This window comes from Somniosus microcephalus, chromosome 9 (assembly GCF_052327205.1).
Source record: "Somniosus microcephalus isolate GS21.2 chromosome 9, FLI_Smic_1.0, whole genome shotgun sequence".
Lineage (NCBI taxonomy): Eukaryota > Metazoa > Chordata > Chondrichthyes > Squaliformes > Somniosidae > Somniosus > Somniosus microcephalus.
In genome coordinates, this window is record NC_140995.1 from 153,243,876 (window position 1) to 153,264,573 (window position 20,698).

At 47.6% G+C, this 20,698-nt stretch overlaps 1 protein-coding gene across 1 annotated transcript in view; it reads left to right on the forward strand.

Annotated features, from left to right (window-relative positions):
- Nucleotides 1-2,624: 2,624 nt before the first annotated feature.
- The window catches only part of LOC147112787 (calcium and integrin-binding family member 4-like), an 89,844-nt gene continuing 71,770 nt past the window's right edge, over nt 2,625-20,698 (forward strand). Inside the window, exon 1 of the mRNA XM_085997404.1 lies at nt 2,625-2,704. The gene's annotated coding sequence lies outside the window, so the exon portion shown is untranslated. The remainder of the gene's footprint in view (nt 2,705-20,698) is intronic.

The following is a 20,698-nucleotide window of genomic DNA, read 5'->3' on the forward strand; positions in this document are numbered from 1 at the left end:
GCAGGATATTTTTGACTCATAATTTATCACATCATTCTGTATCTGAAGATTTTATTAAAAATCTTGAAGTGTTTGAGAAAAAAATATTTGAAAACTGGAGAATGGCTTACTTTGGGAACTGGAGGCATTGATGTAATTGAGTCAAGAGCTGGAACTGTTTATAAATTGTAATATGGTACCAGAGAGATTATAAATCAAATTATTAGCTGGAGTACTGAGCCTGAGTTTAAAATATTCTGAACTGTTGGAAGTAACAGAGATCCAAAGTTTCTTACAAAAGGTCTTCGACCTGAAACGTTAACTCTGTTTCTCTCTCCACGGATGCTACCTGGCCTGCTGAGTTTTTCCAGCGTTTTCTGTTGTTATTTCCAAAGTTTCTTCACTTTTGTTCTCAAATCCATAATGGTAGTTATCATTTTATTATACTGTCTTCAAGTACGATCAGAATATGGTGGTGATTTTAATGTTTATATGTAAAAATCAAGTCATTCAAATTGTTGCCATTTCATCCAAGGAAACAGTAACTTAACTATTTTCAAGAATTAAATAACATATGCGTAAGTACTGTCCTTCGGGGATTGGACCACATTATCAAAATATTTTCTATGAAGGAAACAGAAAGTGTGCTCTAATTAATGTATGACGATTGAAATTATGAAATGTGCTTATGAATTGAGCTGGACTTCTGATGCTAACAATACTCTTAAGGGCTTTCCCGTAGATTCAATGGGTGGGGGTCCTGGGTCAGAGCTCTGACCCTGCTGGTCACGGGCTTGCGCTCCAGGGCTCTGTCCCTGCTGGCCAGGCACACAAGGTCACCTGGGCACAACGAATATCGGAAAATGGTGTGTGTCAGAAGACAGTCCTGTAAAGGGAAAGCAGGTGAGTTCCTTTACATCTGTGCACTCCAGCCCGGCTAGTTTTCCAATATTCGGTGAGCCAAGGCGCTCCAGTATGCCTGGGCGCAGACCCAGGATTTGTGGCAGCTCTTGCTCTTGGAAGGAACCTAAAGTTGTTCTCACCACAGCCTGAAACTGTTACACCTGTCCTGTTGGTGCGTGGCACCTGTGAGAGGTAAAAAGCAGGCCTGTCAGCGTCAAGTCTCCCTAATGTGGAGAGAACATTTAATATATATACTTAATTTGATGCATGACCCTCTTAACTCCATTTATTTAAACCTCTTAGTAATTTATCTCACTCTTGGTGATCATACTGGTAATATTTCCCAGTGGGATGTTGAAAGAAAGACCAGAGTAAAAAGCTGGCAACACGGCAATACAATATGTAGCTGCTGAGGAAAAAAAAGGACAGCAAGCTGCAAGAGCGCCAGGGCTCTGTCCCTGCTGGTCACGGGCTCGCGCTGCAGGGCTCTGTCCCTGCTGGTCACGGGCTCGCGCTGCAGGGCTCTGTCCCTGCTGGTCACGGGCTCGCGCTGCAGGGCTCTGTCCCTGCTGGTCACGGGCTCGCGCTGCAGGGCTCTGTCCCTGCTGGTCACGGGCTCGCGCTCCAGGGCTCTGTCCCTGCTGGTCACGGGCTCGCGCTGCAGGGCTCTGTCCCTGCTGGTCACGGGCTCGCGCTGCAGGGTTCTGTCCCTGCTGGTCACGGGCTCGCGCTCCAGGGCTCTGTCCCTGCTGGTCACGGGCTCGCGCTGCAGGGCTCTGTCCCTGCTGGTCACGGGCTCGCTCTCCAGGGCTCTGTCCCTGCTGGTCACGGGCTCGCGCGCTCTGATCCTGGCGCGAGGCGGGGACGCGCGGGCGGCTCGTGCTCAGTTTAACGGTAGAGTCACGGAAGGAGAGGCGGCCATGGGGCAGGCTCACCGATCGCCCCAGCACTTCACCACCGAGGAGCTCTGGGATTACCAGGTCACTCTTCAAACAAAGCAGCCGTTCTGGAGTTTACTTTGATGAGAGGGCAGGGATTGGGATTAGATGTGGGAGGATAGGCTAGGGGGTGGGCTGGAGTGGAGGTGAGAGCTGGGAGTAGTGTGGGTTGGGGGAGTGGGATGTGGATGGGTGGGAGAGGCCAAGGGTGGGATACTGGATGGAGGGCTGGGGTGGAATGGAATGGAGGGGAGGAGTGGGGGTGGGATGGGATTGCGCAGATGGGTTTGGGGGACTGGGCTGGGCTCGGGTTGGGTGGGAGGAAGTTAGGGTCGGCTGGGGGAGTGGGATACAATGTAGACGGGTGTTGGGTTGGGATGGACTGAGGTGGGCTGGAGGGGACAGGTGGGATGGGATGGGATGTGGACTGGTGGGAGGGCTGGGGTTGGAGGGCTGGATTGAGGTGGGATGGACTGAAGTGGGCTGGAGGGAAGGTGAGGGGTGGCATGTGGACGGGTGGATAGGGTAGGTGTGGGTTGTTGGGGCCCATCTACCGCTGGTGGTGCTAAGCTGCGCAGATGGTGTGCACTGGGATATCCGCCCGCTCATAAACCCACCGAGGTAGGTGAGGAGCTGCTTGGCTGGTTGTAATTATGAAAACCTGGACACTGCTTACACTTTAATTGCTAACTTTGTTACTCGCCTACAAAGAAAACTGGCACTGCGCTTCAAGACCTGTAATGTAGCTCCCCAAGGCAGACGCTCTGTATTTTCTGCCGGGGGAAAGGTCACCTACTTTTGCACTGAGGGCTGCACCGCCCTCCCACAGGAAAGCTCTCAACAGCCCCTGGCAGGAGTTTTCAGACCTGAAGAAAATAGTGACGGTAAGATGACCCACCAGTATCTTGTACCAAGTAAATGCCAACAGTACAACCCACAAAGTGTTTCTTGCACACTGTTACAAAGTGTTTCTTGCACACTGTTACACATTGACTGTTGTTTCATTCCAAAGCCTCAGGCAACCTTGAGTTCACTCTTACTGCAGGAGGATACCAATTTCAGCTGCAGCCTATCACTGAAACTGCTGGCAGACAGACACCTTCACACAAAAACGTTAATTCAACAAAATCTAGCTGTATCATGCATGTTCTTGCACTCGCACGCATGATGGGCTGGAACTTTCACTTGGGTGTCACTGTATGTGCTTCAGACACTTTTAGCACCTCAACATTCCGGAGTTGAATTTCCACAGGGATTCACCCAGTTGTCTGCTTCGGCAAAAAATCCACGACAACCCCAGAGAAATGGAGTAAACGGCTCTGGGATTTACGTTGATCTTCCGCTGAAGTTACAGTGTATGATCGGGAGAACCCTCATGGAAATTCAATCCCTTCATCTCTACTTGCAGGACAAGCCAGTAAATAACAGAAGGGAGCAGACCAGAATTGGAGGAGGGCCATGTAGCATCAAGCCTTTGAGGAGACCACCTTGCAAATCCTTGACATTTTTGGCATTAGAGGGAGTCAGGCAGAGTAAAGCTGGAGGCTGCCGCTAAGCTGAAAGGGCCAGTAGAATCCTCCTGTTCTGCTCTGCGTATTCTCTCTCACTGAATACACTCAAGCGCAACACCGTGACACATATTTGCCATGTCAGTAAAATATGAAAGAGTGTCATGCACGAAGCATTCTAACATTTTTCATTTCTATTTCTGTAAGGGGAAGGTCACCCACTTTTGCACAGAGGACTGCACCGCCCTCCCACAGGAAAGCTCTCAACAGCAGTTGCAGCTCACCATTTCTTTTGAAGAAGCCAGCACTTTACCTATTGTATGTGCCAGGACAGATAGTGAGCTGAAGTAGAGAGCACTAGGTGATTCACTGAGGAGAAGCAACTGGAGATGGCTGTGTAGGAGTTCCTCAGCTGCAGAGCCAAGAGATTCTGACCTCATGGGACCTGCTTATAAAAGAAGGTTCTTATCTGAGCATGATCACCTTATGGAATCGGTTGAGGCTGCACAAAGCACTCCGCTTTGGCTATGGCGATGACTGGAGGAGTCCACCTGCCACACCTAGCAGTTGTGCAGGAAGGCTTATTTGTACCACATTGGCACGGTGGCATAGTGGTTAGCACTGTTGCCTCACAGCGCCAGGGACCCAGGTTCGAATCCGGCCTCGGGTGACTGTCTGTGTGGAGTTTGCACATTCTCCCCGTGTTTGTGTGGGTTTCCTCCGGGTGCTCCGGTTTCCTCCCACAGTCCAAAGATGTGCGGGTTAGGTTGATTGACTATGATAAATTGACCCTTAGTGTTAGGGGGATTAAATACGTGGGGTTACGGGGATCGGGTGGGATATGTGTTGGTGTAGGGGTTACGGGGATCGGGTGGGATATGTGTCGGTGCAGGCTCGATGGGCCGAAATGGCCTCTATCTGCACTGTGGGGTTTCTGTGATTCTGTGATTCCATAATGAAGAATGTGACATCTGTACAGGCCTCTGCCATAAAGCCTCAGTGACAGAGATCCTAGGCAGAGTGAACGCTACTGTAGAGGAATTGGATTCCAACCTACAGTAGGCTGTGTTGTCCATCTTGAACATGATTCCAGATTGAATGAAGACAGCCTTTATGTAGGACTTTACTGCCCTCACTGCGGTGTTGGAGATCCGCTCCCACACAGATGACTGGACATGCTGAGGCAACATAAGATGTAACTTGTCATGCCAATAAAGCGATTTGAATTGAATTGAATTGAAAAAATTGAGTGCTCAGCGGCAAGCTTGTTGTCTTTTCGGGTGAAGCCATATCGGACTGATCTAGCTCCCTGGCTCCAAAGTTGACCAGGCAGTCACCACAGCAGTGGACATTGCACAATAACAACTTATTAAGCGTATATTTATTTAGTGCCTTTAACTTAGATAAAGATCGAGCCATTCTACAGAGGCATAAGGAAAAAAATGGACGCTGAGCCAAAGCAGAGATTAAGACGGGTGACCAAATAGGTAGGTTTAAGGTGCAATCAATAACAGAGCCCTGCCATGAAATTGCACAAGGAAGCAGAGGGCCACATCAGTCTCGAGAGGCTTCCTTGAGATCCAGCAGCCAGCCAACTCGCTTACCCGTTCCACTGGGAAAACACCTAGAAGTATTACTAGAATAGATTCTAGAAGACATGCATAATCACTAAGGGATTCACCAGGGTAAAATACTGACAACATATCTGATCACTTTTAAGGAAATAAATTAGTTACACTTTATTTCCAGAGCAGTAGCAGAAGATACAAAGATAGGGGTTCCATAGCAGTTTAGGTAATGCAAATGACAATATTGAGAGTGGTGTTTTGGCCTGCCTTGTAGTGTACATATGAGAAGGTATGATTGTAAAGTAGGCAGACCAGCCACTTAGTTGAATGCCTCCTCTATGCGAGCCTTATATATCATACTTCTAGCTGAAAAACTGTTTCTACAGTGACATTCTCATGGTTATTTTTGGTGTTCTCTGGTACTGTTTCTAGATGGGCTTCCTCTTCATTGTTAGGTCTGTTTGGATGGCAAAAGGGTGGAGAATGCAACAGACAATGGGGGAGAAATTGGGTACCTTTATGCCTCAAGTTAGCGCCTCCGGGGGGCGCCAACGGGGCGCTACCAGCTTTGTGACCGGGCGCGGCACTAGTACCGACAGCCGCGAGATTGAGCTGGAGGTTTGCGGCAGCAGTAACCACTAGCGCCACGATCTGCGCCCGGAGATCATGACGTCATCCAGGTGCGCAACGCCCTGGCTCAGAAATTACCTGAGCACCTGCCATTAGCAATGACAGGTACAGGAGGCGGTTTGCAGTTGGATGAGCACTGGAAGAGCGCTATATAAAGGGGTCTTTTGTAAGGAATTAGCACACGCTAGCGGGGTTGGGGTTATTTGTCTCTGGCCAGTCAGAAGCCTCTGAGCTGCTCCAGGGACCCCCTTGCGGTTTCGAAGCGCTCCCCTATTCCTGAGTTCTGACCACCAGACTTATTCGGTAGCAATGTAGACAGAAAACAACGTGACTCGTGGTTTGGGTGCAAAACAGACCAGTATTTATTGAAAACAAAAGAAAGAAACAACTTAGAAAAATCGATATAGCCCTTATGCCTGGTACAACACTTTTGCTTAACGCAATACGCATAGTGGTTAGCACTGTTGCCTCACAGCGCCAGGGACCCGGGTTCGAATCCGGCCTCGGGTAACTGTCTGTGTGGAGTTTGCACATTCTCCCCGTGTTTGCGTGGGTTTCCTCCGGGTGCTCCGGTTTCCTCCCACAGTCCAAAGATGTGCGGGTTAGGTTGATTGGCTATGATAAATTGACCCTTAGTGTTAGGGGGATTAAATACGTGGGGTTACGGGGATCGGGTGGGACATGTGTCGGTGCAGGCTCGATGGGCCGAAATGGCCTCTATCTGCACTGTGGGGTTTCTGTGTGTGTTTCTGTGTGAATACCCTCAGTGTCCACTAGAGCGCTTCCTGCTCAGTGCAATACTACTTTATTTTAAATACACGCAGTACACTCAGTGTCCACTAGAGCGCTCCCTGCTCAGTGCAACACTACTTTATTTTAAATCCAGCACCTTTTGCTTAGAAACACTTTGCTCACTACAGCACCTTAGCTTAGTAGCTTTTACTTAAAAACAGCACTTTAAATACAGTTACTTAAAAAAAACAGTTAACAGCATTCACCACAGCACTTCTTTGCTCGGTGCAACACTCCTTTTAATACAGTTTTAAATACAGTACTTTGAAACAGCTACTCCCTTTTAATACAGTTTTAAATACTGAATTCAGTGTTCACTATAACACTTCTCTGCTAGGTGCAACACTGTCTTACTTAAATAGGGGAGGAGAAACGGACACAACGAGGGAAGATCGACTAAAATCACAGTTCTTAACAAAATTCCCTTTAATTCCCACCCCTATACCTATCCTAACTTGCCTTGTGGAAGGCCAGAAAAATATATGCTCACCACTGGAAATGCCTGCTCCGTGCCCTGCGAACTTAGATCTTCACTGCCCCAAAGTAAAAAAACACCCCAGTGTTTTAAAAGTAAACTGCTGGTGTTCTACTTCCTCAGGCAGGCTCCCACGCTGTAGAGGCACATGGAGGCGAGGCCAGAGAGAGAGAGAGCTGGGAAGCTATCTTTTATACCCCCATTTGGGGCCCGCCCAGATCCGGATGTTTCTGGGCTAAAACAAAAGGGATCCAACTGCCCCATTGTCCAGTAATGGGTTTGGAGGAATCACCCATTCATTTTAAACTGTTCCTTTTCTCAGTTTAAATGTCTCTTCAATTGTCTGTGCTGAGCTTTGAATGTATTTCCATTCATGATTGATGGGTTTTGAATGGAGCTGTCCTGGTTTGAAAAATACATGTCTTTCTGTGATTGCTATGTAAACAGCTTGGGAGGCTAGTGTAAACAGAAGCCATTGTTAGCCATTGTTCTTGTGGTCAGGCTGAAACCGCAGTCAAGTGGTTAATCCTTTGTGCAAACATCTTGTAGCAGTTTCTGTAAACATATCGATTGTCTGCGGCGGGGGGGGGTGGGAACTCCCCTTTGATTGGCAGCTCCATTGAACCTTTCTCACAGACACAGAAAGCTGTTTTCCAAGTCCTTTGTCTTCGGCCATGCGGTCTGATGGCCATTTTTGATCCCTGAAATTTTTCTTAAAGGTAAATCAACCAGGGATTCTTTAATCAAAAATTAATCTTCGGAGCTGCAAAATTATTGCGAAATCTTACAGGGGTCAACTTCTGGGGGGGTTTTTTGTCGGCAAACAATGCCGCTTTGTAAGTTTGACACACAGACAGGCGTTTTGACCCATTTGACCGTTTTCAACTTGAAGGAGTATTCTGGCTGAGAAAAATGTATCACTTTCATTTGGGTTACATTTGATCGTGCAACATCTCCATCATTTAATGGGGGCTGTACTGGCACTGGACCTCTCCCTCCAGCATCACCGTCGGAGGCAGAGAGAAAGATTGAAAAATGTGGGCAGAGGGAAGAGGGCCAACAGGGCTCTCAACAGGAGGCCTTACCTTCCATGGGTTTTCCGGGAGCACTTCTCCTACATTCATCTCTCAGGAGCAGTGCCTTATAAGGCTCCTCTTCAGTAAGGAGGTGGTCACAGAGCTTTGCCACCTCCTGCAGCCAGACCTCCAGCCTCAGCTCAGGACCAGGATGTCTCAGTGACAGTTAAGGTCACCGTCGCTCTCAACTTCTATGCCAGCGGCTCCTTCCAGGCTTCAACAGGGGATATTGCAAACATTTTGCAGTTCACCATCCATTGCTGCATCCGGGAGGTAACAGACGCTCTCTACAGAAGGAGAAGGGAGTACTTCTCATTCCCCATGACCAGAGAGAAACAGGATGAACGCTCATGTGGCTTTGCAAGGATGGCAGGCTTCCCCATGGGTCAGGGCGCAATTGACTGCACCCATGTGGCATTGCGGGTGTAGTGTCCGTGTGTTGATAAAGACACTGAAGACAGGAGTTGGTTCATAGGTGTTTACTAAGCAAAGTCTGGAGGGGGTTCTAACGGATATACACAATATACAGGCTTATATAGCCCGAGTGGCCATTACCGGCATTACAGCACACCTGGGGCTCTTAAAGGCACATACGCTACAATTCCTCCCCTTTTAGCTAACCAGTACATCATATTTTAAGTAATTATTAATTACATGTTATAAGAAAAATAATATACACATTGCTGTAGTTAATTAATTATAAGTCAGTCTCTCAGGAGGCTTCCTGACTCGGTCCGGATAACGCCTCGGGGGTGTAGTAGTTTCTGGTGGTGTAGTAGGTTCTTTTGGCAAGGCTGATTCGGCTTGAATGCCAGTGTTGGGTTCATCGGGTTCCAGTATCACCGGATCGGAGGTAGATATGGGTATCTCTACTTCATCGTTAGACGTATAGAGTTGTGGTGTAGGTTGTCCCTTTTTGGATGACTTTATGATTTGGTCAGCATAGCGCCTTATTATGCTTTCTCCGATGTCCACGGTATACATCAGTGGTCCTAGTCGTGTGCAGATAGTTCCAGGCTGCCATTTCTCGGTACGGTAGTCCCGGGCCAAAACTTGTTGACCTATCTGGAAGGTTCTAGTTGGCCTTTCATTCATGCCTTGAAACTGCCGGTTCTCCACGTCCCTTCTGATGTTGGGCTTGACCAAATCCAGCCGGCATCTTAGGTTTCTATTGAAGAACATCATGGCGGGAGTTTGGTTGGCAACCATATGTGTTGCATTCCTGTATGCGAATAAGAAGTTATCCACCTTGTGCTGAAGTTTTATGTCTTCATTACCCATGGCCTTTATGGCCTTCTTGAAGGTCTGGACAAACCTTTCAGCCAATCCATTGGTGGCGGGATGGTATGGGGCGGACGTGTAGTGCTTAACCCCATTGTTTTTTAAGAACTTTCTGAATTCTTCGGACACAAATTGCGGTCCATTATCAGAACATATCTGTTCCGGCAGCCCATTCCTGGCAAATATGGTCCTTAATACTGTGATGGTTTTTTCCGTGGTGGTGGAGGACATCTTTATTACCTCCGGCCACTTGGAGTGTGCATCAACCGCGATTAAGAACATTGAGTCCATAAATGGACCAGCAAAGTCGATGTGCACCCTTTGCCAGGGAGATGAGGGCCACTCCCATGGATGTAGAGGGGCTTGTGGTGGAGCGTTTTGGACCTTCTGGCATCCTAGGCAGCTCTTGGTCATTTCTTCGATGTCTCCATCGATACCTGGCCACCATACAAATGCCCTAGCTAGGTTCTTCATTTTCACTCCACCCAGATGCCCCTCGTGAAGCTCCTTTAGCACTTTATCCTGAAGTTTGGGTGGAATCACCACTCTGGATCCACACATCAAGGTTCCTTGGCACACTGACAGCTGTCCTCTTCTTTGCGAGAATGCTGGCAACAGTGGTTCGCCATGTGCTGGCCATCCCTTCACTGTTAAATCGTAGACCCGTGAGAGAGTCAGGTCATTTCTTGTCTCCCTTTCAATGGCAGAATTTGTTACTGGTAGACATTCCACTATGGTAGAGTGGAACATCTCTACTGGGTCTACTGTAGGTGCCTCTTCTACCATTGGCAATGGTAGGCGCGATAAACCGTCAGCATTCCCATGCTGTTTTGATCCTTTGTATTCTATGTTGTATTGGTGTGCCCCTAGCAAAAGGGACCACCTCTGTAGCCTTTGTGCTGTCATAATGGGAACACCCTTTTTAGGGTTGAATATGGAGATGAGGGGTTGATGGTCAGTCAACAAGGTAAATTTTTGTCCGTGTAGGTAATGGTTGAATTTCTTCACTCCCCATACCAGGCTGAGTGCTTCCCTGTCGATTTGGGCATAGTTACGCTCAGCTGAGTTTAATGAGCGTGACGCAAAAGCTATCGGCCGTTCTGAGCCATCAGGGAATGTATGGGATAATACTGCTCCTATGCCGTAAGGGGATGCATCGCACGCCAGTCTGATTGGCAGTGATGGGTTGTAATGAGCCAAAACTTCTTCGGATGTGATTAAGTCTTTGCATTTATGGAAGGTACATTTACAGTCTTCGTTCCATTTCCAAATCACTCCTGTTTGTAGAAGTTCATTAAGAGGGTGGAGAAGAGTTGATAAGTTCGGTAAAAATTTATGATAGTAATTTATTAATCCCAGGAACGACCTTAATTGTGAAACATTTTCAGGTGCTGGGGCTTTTATGACCGCTTCAATTTTTTCAGGTGACTTATGCAATCCTTCCTTATTAATTATGTGGCCACAATATGATACCTGATTTTGGAAAAATTCGCACTTGGGGCAATTTGCTCGTAGGCCCCGTTCTTTCAGCCTAGTGAGCACCTGCTCCAAATTGGCAAGGTGCTCATTGTCGTTTTCTCCTGTTACAAGGATGTCGTGTAGGTAGCATTGAGTCCCCGGAATCCCTTGCAGGACTTGCTCCATAGCTCTTTGCCAGATAGCTGGAGCTGATGCTACTCCAAAAACCAGTCGATTGTACTGGTACAGGCCTTTGTGTGTGTTTATCGTGAGATACTTTTTAGAGGCCTCCTCAACCTCCATCTGTAGATATGCCTGTGCCCAGTCAATTTTGGTGAAACGTTTCCCTCCAGATAGTGAGGCGAAAATATGTTCTATCCTCGGAAGAGGATACTGTACTGTGTGAAGGACCGGGTTTACAGTCACCTTGAAGTCTCCACAGATGCGAATTTTTCTCTGTTCTTCAGATTTATCATTATTCAATGCTTTTTCATGACTGGAACGATGGGTGTTGCCCACTCGCTCCAATCTATTTTGGATAATACGCCTGCCTTTTCCAAATTCTCCAGCTCTGCCTCGACTGCTGGACGAATTGCGTATGGCACCGGTCTTGCCTTAAAAAATTTGGGAATTGCTGCATCTTCCACTTTTATTGAGGCGGTGATGCCTTTCAAGGTTCCTAGTTTCTCTTGAAACACTTCTTTGGCGTTGGCCAAGATGTCTTTTAATCGTTCAGGTATGATGTCATCATTGTTTATTTTCTTACTGGTCACCGTCAGTGCCTGAATGGAGTGCCAGTCTAAACGTATCTTTCTGATCCATTCACGTCCCAACAATGGTGGACCACCATCTTGTAGAATGTATAAATACAACTTTTGTATTTCTTTGCCGTTGTATACAACAGGCACCCTTATTTTTCCTTTGGGGTATACTTTCTGCCCCGTATATGTTTTTAAGATAATGGATGTGTCTTTTAGAGGTATATGCAAAAATAGCCTCTCGTAATCCCGTCGATTTATTACGGTTAGAGCTGATCCTGTATCTAGCTCCATTTTAACAGGGGACCCTGCTATCGTGAGGGTAACCCAAATGGTTTGGTAATCATCTTTGGCAAGTACATTATGTAATTTGAGACAGCTTAGTCTCTTGTTTTCGGAGTCGCTATCGCTCTTCTGGTCTTCGGAGCTACTGTCCGTCATCATTTGTACCTTCCTGTACTTTCCTTTATTGATTTTTTTTTTCTGTCTGTGGCTTTATTTTGTCCATATCGACATACCCGTGCAATGTGTCCAATCTTTCCGCATTGCCTGCATGCTTTGTCCTTGAACCAGCAGTCCTTCTGGTTATGGGTGGATCTGCCGCAGCGATAACATCTTTCGAAACCCTGTGTCATTTCATGGGTGCCGAAGTCCTGTGTCTTTTGTTGTATCTCTGCAGCTCCTCTTGCTGCTGCTTCGTATGATACAGCCATACTGAAAGTTTTGTCCAATGTTAAATCTTTTTCAGAAAGCAGCCTTTTTTGTGTTCCTTCACTTAGGAGACCGCAAACGAATTTGTCTCGAAGATAATCTGCTAGTCCTGCCCCGAATTGGCAGTACTTTGATAGTTTTCTTAATTCGGTTAGGTAATCAGCGTTACTTTCATTCTTGTGTTGATTTCTCTTGAAGAATTTGAATCGTTCCGCTATCAGCAGCGGTGTTGGGTTTAAGTGCTCCTGCAGGGTATCAACAATTTCTTTAAAATTCTTGTCCTTTGGTTTGGCTGGAGTGATTAAATTTTGTAACAGCCCGTATGCCTTTGCGCCCATTAGGTTCAGCAGTACTGAAGCTTTTTTTTCATCTTCTATTCCATTTGCAGTGCAATATACCTCTACTCTTTCCACATATGTGGTCCAATCCTCTATTTCGCTATCAAAAGCATCAATATTGCCAGACTTAGGCATTTCAGAAAAGAAATGGCGCTTCCCGCGCTTTTCTTTCTTTTCAGCAGCAAAGATATGGCGCTTTCCCGCCGCTGCTGCCGATGACAACGCTTTTTCCCGCGGTTTCCGTTCTTTGTTTTTAAAAAAAAAAATTATTTGCTTACAGTTGGAGACTCGTTCCCGCCGGACTTTCTCTGCAGGTCTGAACGCTGACCTGCTTGCCGCGCCGGCCGTCTCCCGAGTGCTCCCTCCCAGTCCGTTATTGCTTGCCTCCGATTTCGCTGCCTGTCTCAGCTGTAGAGCCAGCCGCTGGAGCCCCACCCTGACGCCCAGGAAGGATTAGCGCAGTACCTGCCACCAGCTTGGCCAGCTGGTGAAACCACAGCTTCTCCCACTTTCTTGAGTCTTCTGGACGCCCGAGGAATCGATGTCCTGGAGGTGCTGCCGAATTGCAGGTAAGTCCGTTTCCACTTCGTCGCCACTGTAGTGTCCGTGTGTTGATAAAGACACTGAAGACAGGAGTTGGTTCATAGGTGTTTACTAAGCAAAGTCTGGGAGGGGGGGGGTTCTAACGGATATACACAATATACAGGCTTATATAGCCCGAGTGGCCATTACCGGCATTACAGCACACCTGGGGCTCTTAAAGGCACATACACTACAGCGGGCACCTCATCCCAATACAACCGCAAAGGCTACCACTCTCTGAACGTTCAGTTGGTGTGCGACCACAGACAGTGCACCCTCGCCATCAATGTCCGCTATCCTGGCAACAGCCACGATGCATTCATCCTGCGACAGTCCCAGCACTGATCCACCCACTACACGAAGCTTGGTGCCGGCTGCTCGGAGACAAGGGTTATCCACTTGCCACCTGGCTGATGACATCCTTCTGCAACCCCAACACTCCTGCTGGGCACGCATACAATGACAGCCATAGCGCTACCAGAAATCTGATCGAACACACTACCAGGGTGCTAAAGCAATGGTTCCGCTGCCTTGACCGCTCTGGAGGAGCCCTGCAGTACTCCCCTGATCGAGTCTCCCTTTTCATCATTGTGTGCTGAATGCTGCACAACCTGGCCATTCTGAGGGCCCAGCCATTTCAGGTCCACCTCAGATGGAGGAAGAGGGAGAGGAGGAGGAGGAAGAGGCAGAGGAGGAGGAGCAGCAGCAACAGAGGAGGGAGCCACTCAATCTTGCTTCTGCAAGGGCCATTCGTGAACACCTCATTATACACCGCTTCCAATAAATGAGGTATCACATGGTGTTTGCGCAGCACAACCACATCATTACATCCACCTCGCAGCTCCTATCACCGGGCAAAGTTCAAATGAGAAACATCACAAAATGTGCAACGTCAAATTAACAATCTATTATCGAACACAACTCTCTCTTATGGAACACAACTATTCATAAATAAACACAACAATATACTTACAAACACGTCAATTTATTAACATACACTACCCCCATTTGCTAATAAAGTATTCTTTACTCCCCTTCAATGATTTCCCTCCCCTTTGGAGTTCCCCCCCTCCCAACCCTACTACTCCTCTGTAATTCTGCTGAGTCTGGGAGCCAGAGACTGCAGATGGCCTTGCAGGACGCCCTCAACCAGCTCTGGGCCTGGAAGGCCCGGCTACAGACGGCAGCACCTCAGCATTTGTGGCAGTAGTCTGTGATGGTTGGGTTACAGGCTGCGACAAGTGCAATGGCGGAGTGGCACTGGTGGGAGCAGGAATGCTGTCATCCTGAGAGAGGACAGCACCTTCCTGCTCGACCGACACACTGCCACTCCCCCGGGGCAGACCCTCAGCATCCGGAACAATTTTTTCGAGCATAGATTGCTGGCCTGCTGCGGCACCGTAAGATCCCCGGTGGACTGTGGGTGACCAGCAATGATGGCAGCAGTCAGCGCTTGCGTGGCATCAATCTGAGACTGCATGAGAGCACTTTGAGATTGCATGCCAGCAACCGCTGACTCCATTACAGCACATTGCATTGCTTCGGCCTGTGCTGCAATAGCTGCTGCCACTTCACCCATGACACGCGGCATGAGTTCTGGGTCCCCACGGTCTCTCTGCGAGTCGACCATCCTCTGCAAACTGCCAAGGATGGGCTCGATGGTGTGCACAGAGATGAGTGCAATGCTGGAGGCAGACTCCTCTAAGCTCCTAGCCAGTGCATCCATACTCTTGGACACCCTTGCCATTGCACCCATGAGCTCGGTGTGCATGCCCATCGCCCGTCTGGTCATCGCCTACACATCAAGGTCCTCATCTGAGTCCTGTGCAGCAGAACACGTGTGCGTGAACTCACCCTCCGGGGAGATGGCCCCCGAGCTTCCTTTTCCTCGTGGTGTTGCTGGAGCCCACTGGATGCCGGAACTTCACCCACATCAGGCCCATGTACCAGGCTCCCCTCCAGCGACCGCGTCTCCTATTATTGGACCTAGCACCTTCAGGGGACACGGGCAGTGAGGCTCTGGCTTGTTCTTCCTCCTCCTCTCCTGCGTCATTGCCACTGGGAGGCTGAGGGACAGGCTGGTCATGTGGTGGCTGATTATCTGGAAGCATAAAGGCATAAGAGTGGGGTTAAGGTCAGGGGAGGGGGCAGGAAGGGAGCAAGGAATGGAGACAGTATACTTAGATGGAAAGTGGGAAAGGCTTGTGGTGTGAGGGGGAAGTGGTATGAGAGAAGAGCGGGAGGATAAACATACCGTTGTTGTCCCCAAGGGGGTCGACGTCCACAGCGCCCATGACCTGGGCGGCAATGATGCAGCCCACTTGCTCCGCCAGATCTGTAAGTGGGTGCAGGTCCGCCTCACCTCCTACCGTTCGTAGCTGCTCCCTCCTATTGTGAGCAAGCTTGGCCTGCAAGAAAAAGGAAAGCATGTGAGTGAGTGTGCAGCTATGTGTTTGGCAGATGAGCCTACCATAGTTGAATGGCTGTTAATGTATGCAAGGCATGAGATACCCGTCACTTTTAGTAGGTGGGTATAGTTGGTGGGTGAGTGTTGGGGATGTGGCAGTTTATACAGTGTGTGCACAGAGTGAGGTTGAGATGGTGGCATGTAAAGGTTTTTGAAGCATCTACTCACCCTGAGCACCAGAGTGAAGTTGTTGAATTTCTTCTAGCCCTGGGTGGGAGTTCTGGGGACCACACTTCTGGCCGACACGTGCCGGGCAACCTCCCTCCACATCTTCCTAAAGGCCTGTGGCAATGACCTCCTGCCAGTGTCCAGGAAGAGCACTGCTTGTCGGCATTCCATGTCCGTAACCAGAGCCTCCAAGGCGTGGTCGCTGAACCAGCTCTCTCTCTCTCTCTCTCTGGGCATCTGATCAGTCATCAGTTGCTTGAGTGAAGGCTTGCAGCTCCTTGCAGGCCCAGTTCATAAGCTGTGCCGCATAATTGAAACTCCCCTTTAAGAACTGTGTGGTGTATGTAACCTGTTCCACCTTAAGAGAACTACCTTAAGAGATGTACTACTTTCTCTTGGCTGCTGTATACTGTAATACCGATGGTGACCACACCGGTATATAAACGTTGTGTAGGGATTTGCTGGGCAGTTCAGCCCTGACCTCCAAATAGTAAAGACCTGTTAAAAGTTATTCTTGTGGTCTGTGTCCAGTGATTTATAATAAGCATAACTGGGACACACAGACTTAACAAACTGGAAGGCGCCAATATGTCTGAGGACTCTCTAATTGACAGCGCCGGAACTTGATTATTGCTCTGAAAGTAGTGCCCCGCTCTGCGACGTTAGCGTCCTAAGAGAAGTGTGTAGCGCTTGATTTAGCGCTCCACTTCCTTCTTGGGGCGCTAAAAGTCAATTTCGCGTTTGCTGGCGCTAAAGTTAGGGCCCAGGCAATGTTAGCACACCAAAATGGTCGATACCGAATTTTTCCCCCAATGTTTATTTTGGAAAGCCTGCCAGAGCTATATTGCACTTTGCTCCCTAACCTGTCCAAGTACTGTTACAAGATACCAGTTCCATAATCGTCCTGATAAATATATGAATGGTGTCATATCTGTGTTCACTTTCTAACCACGGGTCTTCCAAAGGCATCATTAGTCAGTGGTGCAAAGGATAACCTTTATCTCCTAGAAGGTATCCTAGTCTACCTTCTTCAAATAACCCAGGCATGGAGGAGTACCTTAAAATAAAAGAATTGCGGCTGCTGTCTGGAAAGTGGGCATTGACCTACATAATCCTGGACTACTGGTTAATGGTCACTTAGGCTTGATGGAGTGGAAACCCTTCCAGTTATTAAATGCCATGATATTGTATCCAGAGGATTGATGGCCACATGGGTGCCATCAATAACACCTTAGACTTTGGATATCCTATGACATGCACAATTGCAATGTCTCATCACTGCGAGGGCAGACATGGCCTCATTTAATGTCTTAACCGAAAGGCATCTCCTACAGTGCAACACTCCCTCAATACTAGGAACATAGGAACAGGAGTAGGCCATTGAGCCCCTCGAGCCTGTTCCGCCATTCAATGAGATCATGGCTGATCTGCGACCTAACTCCATATACCTGCCTTTGGCCCATATCCCTTAATACTTTTGGTTAACAAAAAGCTATCAATCTCCGATTTTAAATTAACAATTGATCTAGCATCCATTGCCGTTTGCGGAAGAGAGTTCTAAACTTCTACCACCTGTTGTGTGTAGAAGTGTTTCCTAATTTCACTCCTGATAAGGTCTGGCTCTAATTTTTAGACTATGCCCCCTAGCCATAGAATCCCCAACCAGCCGAAATAGTTTTTCTCTATCTATTCCCCTTAATATCTTGAAAACTTCAATCAGATCACCCTTTAACTTTCTAAATTCTGGGGAATACAACCCTAATTTGTGTAATCTCTCCTCATAACTTAACCCTTGAAATCAGATATCATTCTGGTAAACCTACGCTGCACTCTCTCTAAGGCCAATATATCCTTCCTAAGGTGTGGTGCCCAAAACTGCTCACAGTACTCCAGGTTTGGTCTAACCAGGGTTTTGTACAGCTGCAGCATAACTTCTACCCCCTTGTATTCCAGTCCTCTAGATATAAAGGCCAGCATTCCATTGGCCTTTTTGATTATTTTCTGTACCTGTTCATAACATTTTAATGATGTATGTACTTGGACCCTCAAGTCTCTTTGGACCTCTACTGTTTTTAGCTTTTCTCCATTTAGAAAGTACCCTTTAGGTCCAAAGTATATGACCTCACATTTGCCTACATTTAAATCCATTTGCCACAGTTTTGCCCATACATTTAATCTGTCAATATCCCTTTGTAATTTTATGCTTTTGCCTACATGGCCTACAATGCCGCCTATCTTTGTGTCATCGGCAAATTTGGATATATGACTTTCTATGCCATCATCTAAGTGGTTAATAAATACTGTGAATCGTCAAGGCCCCAAAACAGATCCCTGCAGGACACCACGAGTCACATCCTGCCAATTTGAGTACCCATTATCCCTACTGCCTGTCTCCTGCCGTTCAGCCAATTTCCTAACCAGGTCAATAATTTGCCCTCAATTCCGTGGGCTTCTACCTTAGTTAACAGTCTCTTATGTGGAACTTTATCAAATGCCTTCTGGAAGTCCATATAAATAATATCCATAGACATTCCCCTGACCACTACTTTAGTCACCTCCTCAAAAAATTAAATCAGGTTTGTCAGACATGTCAGCCAAATCCATGCTGGCTCTCTCTGATTAGCTGAAAAATTTTGAGGTGTTCAGTCACCCTATCCTTAATTATAGACTCTAGCAATTTCCTGACAACAGATGTTAGGCTAACTGGTCTATAATGCCCTGGTTTCCCCCTCTCGTCATAAGTACTGCACTGAAACATCACACCCTTGCTCTAAGGGGAAGCATGGAAGAAAGAAGTAGAGGCATATACACAAGCTCACATTCAACTTATGGTTGCACTAAATTGTGTTTGCAAAGAGTGTTTTGGCAGGGTTTGGAAGAGGCGTTGATGAAGCTGCTTGAATGGGAACTATGGGAGTTGATTTGAGTAGAGAAATATTTGTAGACAATGGTACATTTGTGGTGGGAAGCAGAAGATGTCAAAAGGATTCATGCAGAGGCAAGATGTACTCTCACATCTCAGATTAGCATGAATAGTTGTTGTAGCTGCTAATTGTGTCTAAGATGACTTTGGTGGATGATTGGACCTTGTTATATCTCAGCTGTTGTCCTGGGAAGGTTATTTAGGGTATTTCTGATCGCCGGACATTTGCCTTTCTGGGTGAAAATGTGCTGGCATAGTGGACTGTCTTACAATTAAGGCAATGTGATACCTGACAGGAAGGTGAGCATTCACTTTTATGATGCTGTTCATAAACAAGCTGGACATTGACAGAGTGGAATCCTTTCCCTTGAAATTGGTCCCCAGTTCTTGCTGGTTTTGGTCCTGGATTTCACTCTCACTGCTCCATGCTCCTCAGTTGATCTATCCATTCCCCGGGTGTGCACTGCTAACACCTGAGGCCACTATGCATCGTCACTGGACCCAGGATCAACCTTTCTTGGCTCAAGGCTGACTCTCTGCTTCTCCTCTACCCTCTGAATCCACTTGACATCTTTTAACAGCACCTCAGCTAATATTCTGCCCCTTAAACAGCCTCTGGAGACATCCTCTCTCCACAACTGATTCCGAACCTGGACATTGGTTCCTAAACACTCCAAGTTGACTCCATCCCACTCTAGGCCATCAGACTTTAACTTTGGACTGCTTTATATTATCTCCCTGTCATTTGTTTACAACGTGTCTTGCTTAACCTCTGCCATACCTACGTAACCCAGAACTGCCCTTGTACCATTTGCATGCACATTTTGGCTGCCACTCTGGACTTGAGCCCACTACTTTTATTTCCCATTTTGTTTTTGGCCCCGCTTTCCTCACTTCTCCCACTCCCGCTACCCAGCCAGTGCTGGGACCACTTGTTCACAATTTATATTAATAATTTAGACTTTGGAATCTAAAATACAATTTCTAAATTTGTGGATGACTCCAAATTGGAAGGGGAGATAGTCAATACTGAGGATATTAACCAGGTTGGAGTCATACCTAGCACAAAGGAAGATGGTTGTGGCTGTTGGAGGCCAATTATCTCAGCCCCAGGACATTGCTGTAGGAGTTCCTTGGGGCAGTGTCCTAGGCCCAACCATCTTCAGCTGCTTCATCAATGACCTTCCCTCCATCATAAGGTCAGAAGTGGGGATGATCGCTGATGATTGCACAGTGTTCAGTTCCATTTGCAACTACAACAATACAATAGCAAAATACTGCGGATGCTGGAAATCTGAAATAACAACAGAAAATGCTGGAAATACTCAGCAGGCCAGGCAGCATGTGTGGAGAGAGAAACAGAGTTAACGTTTCAGGTCTGGGACCCTTCATCAGAACTGGAAAAAGCTGGAGATGTAATGAAGCAGTCCGTGCCCACATGCAGCAAGACCTGGACAACATACAGGCTTGGGCTGATAAGTGGCAAGGAACATTCATGCCACACAAGTGCTAGGCAATAGCCATCTCCAACAAGAGAGAGTCTAACCACTGCCCCTTGACATTCAATGGCATTACCATTGCCGAATCCCCCACCATCCACATCGTGGGGATCACCATTGACCAGAAACTTAACTGGACAAGCCACATAAATACTGTGGCTACAAGAGCAGGTCAGAGGCTTGGGTGTTCTGCAGTGAGTGACCCACCTGACTCCCCAAAGCCTTTCCACCACCTAAAAGGCACAAGTCAGGAGTGTGATGGAATACTCTCCACTTGCCTGGATGAGTGCAACTCCAACAACACTCAAGAAGCTCGACACCATCCAGGACAAAGCAACCCGCTTGATTGGCACCCCATCCACCACAAACATTCACTCCCTCCACCACTGGTGCACTGTGTCTGCTGTGTGTACCATCTACAAGATGCCCTGCAGCAACTCGCCAAGGCTTCTTCGACAGCACCTCCCCAACCTCTACCACCTAGAAGGACAAGGGCAGTAGGCATACGGGAACACCACCACCTGCAAATTCCCCTCCAAGTCACACACCATTCTGACTTGGAAATATATCGCCATTCCTTCATCGTCACTGGGTCAAAATCCTGGAACTCCCTCCTTAACAGCACTATGTGAGTACCTTCACCA